This window comes from Littorina saxatilis, linkage group LG1, assembly GCF_037325665.1.
Source record: "Littorina saxatilis isolate snail1 linkage group LG1, US_GU_Lsax_2.0, whole genome shotgun sequence".
In the NCBI taxonomy this organism is placed as follows: domain Eukaryota; kingdom Metazoa; phylum Mollusca; class Gastropoda; order Littorinimorpha; family Littorinidae; genus Littorina; species Littorina saxatilis.
In genome coordinates, this window is record NC_090245.1 from 84,579,565 (window position 1) to 84,585,564 (window position 6,000).

A 6,000-nucleotide genomic window follows, 5' to 3' on the forward strand; every position below is an offset into this window, starting at 1 on the left:
GCTTTTTAAAAGGTACCCGAAGTTTTTGTCACATCTCTTTGTCACGTCAAGGGTATCCTTATTTTGACGGCGTAAATGATGATGTTAAAAAAAAAATGTGCCAGATAGCGAAGATGCGAGCCTTTAATGGCATCTATAGACAGTTTGAATAAAATGACACAGGAATAAAAGTTTGAGTTGGGGTATGAAAATGGGTGCAATAATATTTTTGCACAGTTTAGATGCCGACAGTTTTCACAGGCATGCAAGCACATTTGCAGAGAGCTGTGCTCTGCAGTCCTTCTTAGCAGCATTTGCAGCGTTTTGTTGTACAGCTCTTCTTGCAGGCACACCTCATGAGTTCTCGGCACACGCTGGATACCTCTTGAAAGCTCGTCCAGAATGACTCCCACTTTCCAGCCTTGAACTGTCAGCCCACAGAGTTTGGAAGTGTAATAGGTAGATGGCTCTTCTCAATCTCATGTCCTGCACCAGCACCTCACTTGTAAGGGGATTATGGTCAATTTGGCAGCTCTTTTTACTGAAGAGGTACCGTCTAGCACTGTTTACACCCAGTACGTTGCTGGTTTTGTCCTACAAATGTACACCAAAAAGCTCTTGTGCTGCCCTGTCAGTGGTACTCAGCTTACAAAGAGGAGCAGACAACCTGAAGAAAGTTTGAGTGACGTCTTCAAATACTTTCCATACTTCCCAAGCCTTCTGATTCCCCAATACCATTGAAGAACGACATAGTGTCACAGCATGTAAGGCTATGCAAAATGGGCAGACAGGGTGACTTCTCTTGGCCAATGGCTTTGGCAATGTGGCGATACACTTCACGAGCAGAAAAAAACGCAACACAGCTGGAATGAGAAGCAGACTGTCCGGCCTCCTCTACATCCATGGTGCAGGAAATCAGCCTGGGGTACCCTTCACACAAAAGATGAAAAGTGACATTTTTATTTGAATGTATTTGAATAATGTTTACTATCTCAGAGAGTCGGTCAAAGCCGGGTTAGCAAGTCTTCACACAACAGACCAAAATGAAAGAAAATTGTATTTCATGAATTCGTATAATTCTTACTGTTTCAGGTTAAAAAACAAACAAACACAGTTTCCAGTGACCCAACTGATTCTGGAATCTTTCTGACCGCTACATTTATTCGCTTCAAACAGTCGCTAACAGAATGTTGACCATAGTGAGGGTTCGTACGTTAAACCCATCAAATTCACAGAGGTCGCTTACAAATGATGTGCAAACATGTTCCAATTAATACAAATAAAAAAATCTTACTGTTAAGATGTATTAGGTAACAAACCTTGATACAGTAGTACTAGTGAAATCGGCTCCCTTCTGTGGCACCGGAATAAATGCAGAACGCTTGTTCCCAGGAACCGGCATGTGGTGTAACTCTTGTATATATCATGTAAAAATAAAATTCACACCAATGCACGGTCAACTTAAAATAAGCAAAAGGATGAGAAACAAGCAACAAACCAAAATTGTAAAACCCAAAGAGCGGTACCTCTTCATTTTTCAAAACCACTTATCTCATTTGATTAGCATACACTGTATGCTTTTGTCTGTTACCTACCGTCTTTGAAAGTTTGATCACAACACTGTAAAGACATGGGGAGTGGAGTGTTTTTATCTCCAGCTGGTCATCCTACTATCTGGCCTACCCTCACTCAGTTTTTGACTCTACCCCTCCCCACCTTATGGAAGTCCTTAACGTAGGCAGGACTAATCATTTATCATACCATGAACAATCTCTTTCTCCTCGCCTTTTATTCAAAGTTCGTTTAATCTGTTTAAAATCACCAGCGTGGCAATCATGATTTCCTTACTTGTAATCAACAGATAGATCTAGATCTATCAGCATCACAATCCAGCTGATGAGCTATTGCAAGATTAAACAAAGTCTCTGCATTTCAGCGCTTCACCCGATGAATAACAGACCCCAGGGGAGAATTAAACAGTAAAATGATGTGACATTGGTGAATGGATGAGTATTCTTGAAAACTTACCTTCAGAAACGTTGTTTTCGCTCAAATCAAAACACGCAATGTTGTGGAGGCCGCCATCTTGAATTTTCATGCTGCGGATATATAAAATTCTAAAAACGATCAAATTAAATACCAGAACACAAAAATACCCATAAGAGTATTTATGTCATGCATGTGTTATCAGCAGACAACTTCTGGTGCATGGTAAACCATTGAATTTTACATTTGCTGAGTTGGGAATATTTACTGCTGAGCGCTTTTGGTACGAATTTCGTCTGCTGTAAATGCAGCCTTTTATTCCCTATCAAAAACAAAAACAAAAGATTTCTGAAGTGGCTCTGTATCTGAAATCCCTTAAATAATTATAAGGAACAATATCACAAAGTATGATGTTTGTTGCAAGATGTGAATGATTTATGAGTGCGTCTGCAACATACGAGCCCCACTAGAACTGGATAGCAGACGCGGCACGACTGTTGCACCACACTTTGAAGTAATCCCACACTTTGAAGTAAATTACTTCAAAGTGTGGGGATGTGCCCCACACTTTGAAGTAAACCCATTTTTTACTTCAAAGTGTGGGGGGATCTTCCCACACTTTGAAGTAAACTCAGTTTTTACTTCAAAGTGTGGGGGGATCTTCCCACACTTTGAAGTAACTTACTTCAAAGCGTGGGACTTTTGCATCGCCTGTTTGAGCCTGATGATTTTGTCAAAAAAAATGGCAAAGTCTTTTGGATGAGTGAACAGAAAAAGTGAGCGAGCCAAGAAACATAATGATGTTTGTTATCAGGCTTTAAGCAATGTCCCATTGTTGAGTGTGACGAAAACTCGTGGTGACGATTTTAAAACATGTTGGGTCACGCATGGTCCAATCTTACATGGTCCAATCTTACATGGTCCAACCTTACATGGTCCGACCTTACATGGTCCAATCTTACATGGTCCAATCTTACATGGTCCAACCTTACATGGTCCAACCTTACATGGTCCAATCTTACATGGTCCAATCTTACATGGTCCAACCTTGCATGGTCCAACCTTGCATGGTCCAACCTTACATGGTCCAACCTTACATGGTCCAACCTTACATGGTCCAATATAACATGGTCCAACCTTACATGTCCAACATTACATGGTCCAACCTTACATGGTCCAACCTTACATGGTCCAATCTTACATGGTCCAACCTTACATGGTCCAATCTTACATGGTCCAATCTTACATGGTCCAATCTTACATGGTCCAACCTTACATGGTCCAATCTTACATGGTCCAACCTTACATGGTCCAATCTTACATGGTCCAATCTTACATGGTCCAATATTACATGGTCCAACCTTACATGGTCCAACCTTACATGATCCAATCTTACATGGTCCAATCTTGCATGGTCCAATCTTACATGGTCCAATCTTAAATGGTCCAATAATATATATATGGACCATGTAAGGTTGGACCATGTAAGGTTGGACCATGTAAGGTTGGACCATGTAAGGTTGGACCATGTAAGATTGGACCATGCGTGACCCAACATGTTTTAAAATCGTCACCACGAGTTTTCGTCACACTCAACAATGGGACATTGCTTAAAGCCTGATAACAAACATCACTATGTTTCTTGGCTCGCTCACTTTTTCTGTTCACTCATCCAAAAGACATTGCCTTTTTTTTTTACAAAATCATCAGGCTCAAACAGGCGATGCAAAAGTCCCACGCTTTGAAGTAAGTTACTTCAAAGTGTGGGAAGATCCCCCCACAATTTGAAGTAAAAACTGAGTTTACTTCAAAGTGTGGAAAGATCCCCCCACACTTTGAAGTAAAAAATGGGTTTACTTCAAAGTGTGGGGCACATCCCCACACTTTGAAGTAATTTACTTCAAAGTGTGGGATTACTTCAAAGTGTGGTGCTATCCAGTTCGCGGTAGGATTAGAAAATATATATATATACCAAACCGATGTCAAATACGAGCTGATTTGGTGAAATAAAGCACATTTCTACTTGCGAAACCCATCGAACAGCCATTAGGCTAAGCGAGAGAGTTCTCGTGATTGTTTTAATTAAAAAACTCATTCATAAAAACTAGAGACTAGGTTTCTGGTCAAAACGAATGATTAATCTGCTGTATCATTCGCTTGTCGGAAAGACAATCGGCCTACGTGCATCTCTCAAATATGACCTGCTCTTGTCTACTGTCTCGGAAGATTTATTCTACTCCCAAATAGCACTTCTTTGCACATCTTATGACTCCTTCGTCCTCTAGAATCCCGTACCCACACCAAATACGAGCTGATTTGGTGAAATAAAGCACATTTCTACTTGCAAAACCCATCGAACAGCCATTTCCGGTGCTCGATCGCGGACATTTTCAGCTTTGAAGGCTTTTTACGGGCAAATATCAATCGCTCCCTGACTTTTTATGCATCGAGAAACAAATTTAGTCATCGCTGAATCAGTAGCTTACCTTAAATCCCGACATAAATCAAACAATACCTAGAAAACAGACAAAACTTGCCTTCACACGTGTCATGAGCGGCCTTCGGCTTCTGTTCGGCCTTTGACAGGTTATCCCCCGTGTGACACGAATGTTCTGTCGCTACAATAAGCACACGGCGGGACGCACACACAATCTTCACATTCTATCACGTTTTGCGGCTAATGATGATATTTTCAGAGAATAAGCCTCACGTGAAAATCCTCAACCGATACCATGCCAATGTCAACCCTGTTGCATATTCATAACACTCGAGGCTAAGCTCGCAATATATATAAATATACCACGCTCAAACTTTTATATAATGCGTCGCCGCTCTAGCTGGATTTCTAGGCTACGGAATCTTGTCACCTCATCTTGTTCCCGTAGATTTCGCGAAGACGCCGCAGGGAGGAATTTGGCTTTTGTACAAAAAATGAAAAACATGGTGATTATTTTGCGTGACAGACTGCTCGGCCAGCTTTAGAATGTCCAAAATGTCCACGAAGCTGGGCATGATGGCCTATCATTTACATCATTTGTTGGAACGGGAGTCGAAGGTCCGGAGTAAGATCAATTGATGTTCGTTTGTTCAGGACGCTTGGAATGAGAACTCATTGGTTTCGCATGAAGGTTTGTGTGTACGACAAACAGCGCGTACGTTTTCAGAAACATTGTAAACATGATTGATTTGCCATGTCGGTGAACCGCAATGCCGGGACGCAGATTCAGTCACGTGTATTTGAGATAGAATGGCAGAATCTGTCTCTATTAGAACCACGTGTTTGTATCGTAGGTTGTTAAATATGGTCTATAAAAACAAAAAAATGTGTTACCGTTTTTAGAAAGAGTGTGTGTGTGTGTGTGTGTGTGTGTGTGTGTGTGTGTGTGTGTGTGTGTGTGTGTGTGTGTGTGTGTGTGTGTGTGTGTGTGTGTGTGTTATACAATTACAATTGTATCTAATTTTATCGTCATTATTTGTCAGCTGGCATTCAAACAAAGACAATACAATTTACTCCGCCCTAACGTCGGAAAATGTCTAGCAGAAAGCAAGGCGCGCATTTTGTATCACCTTTACAACACACACACACACACACACACACACACGCGTGAGCTAAGAGAGAGAGTTAGTGTGTGTACGTGTGTGTGTGTGTTTTTCCACGACCGCGTGTCGCCTACTGCCAAGCTACATTTCAGCTTAATCGGTGTAAATCCCTGAGATTGGAGTGCGGACAGAGACACAAACAATCAATCAACCGATAAATTAACCAAAGAAACACAAACAAACGAACACACAAACAAACAAAAAGAGCGAAATGTATAAATCATGGAGGAGGGTGTGTGCGGAGGGGTTGGGGGGGGGGGGGGGGGGTAAAAGAAGTTTACGCTCATCGAGTCCGTCCAATTTCAAGCTTGGCTGCTCGCGCGGCAGTCTTCTATCATGTTGGCAAATTTGGCGCTTCCGGAAGGAGGGATGCGCAAACTTTCATACGACTTAATGAGACCCGGGGTCTCTGGATGCATGTTGCATTTTGATAAA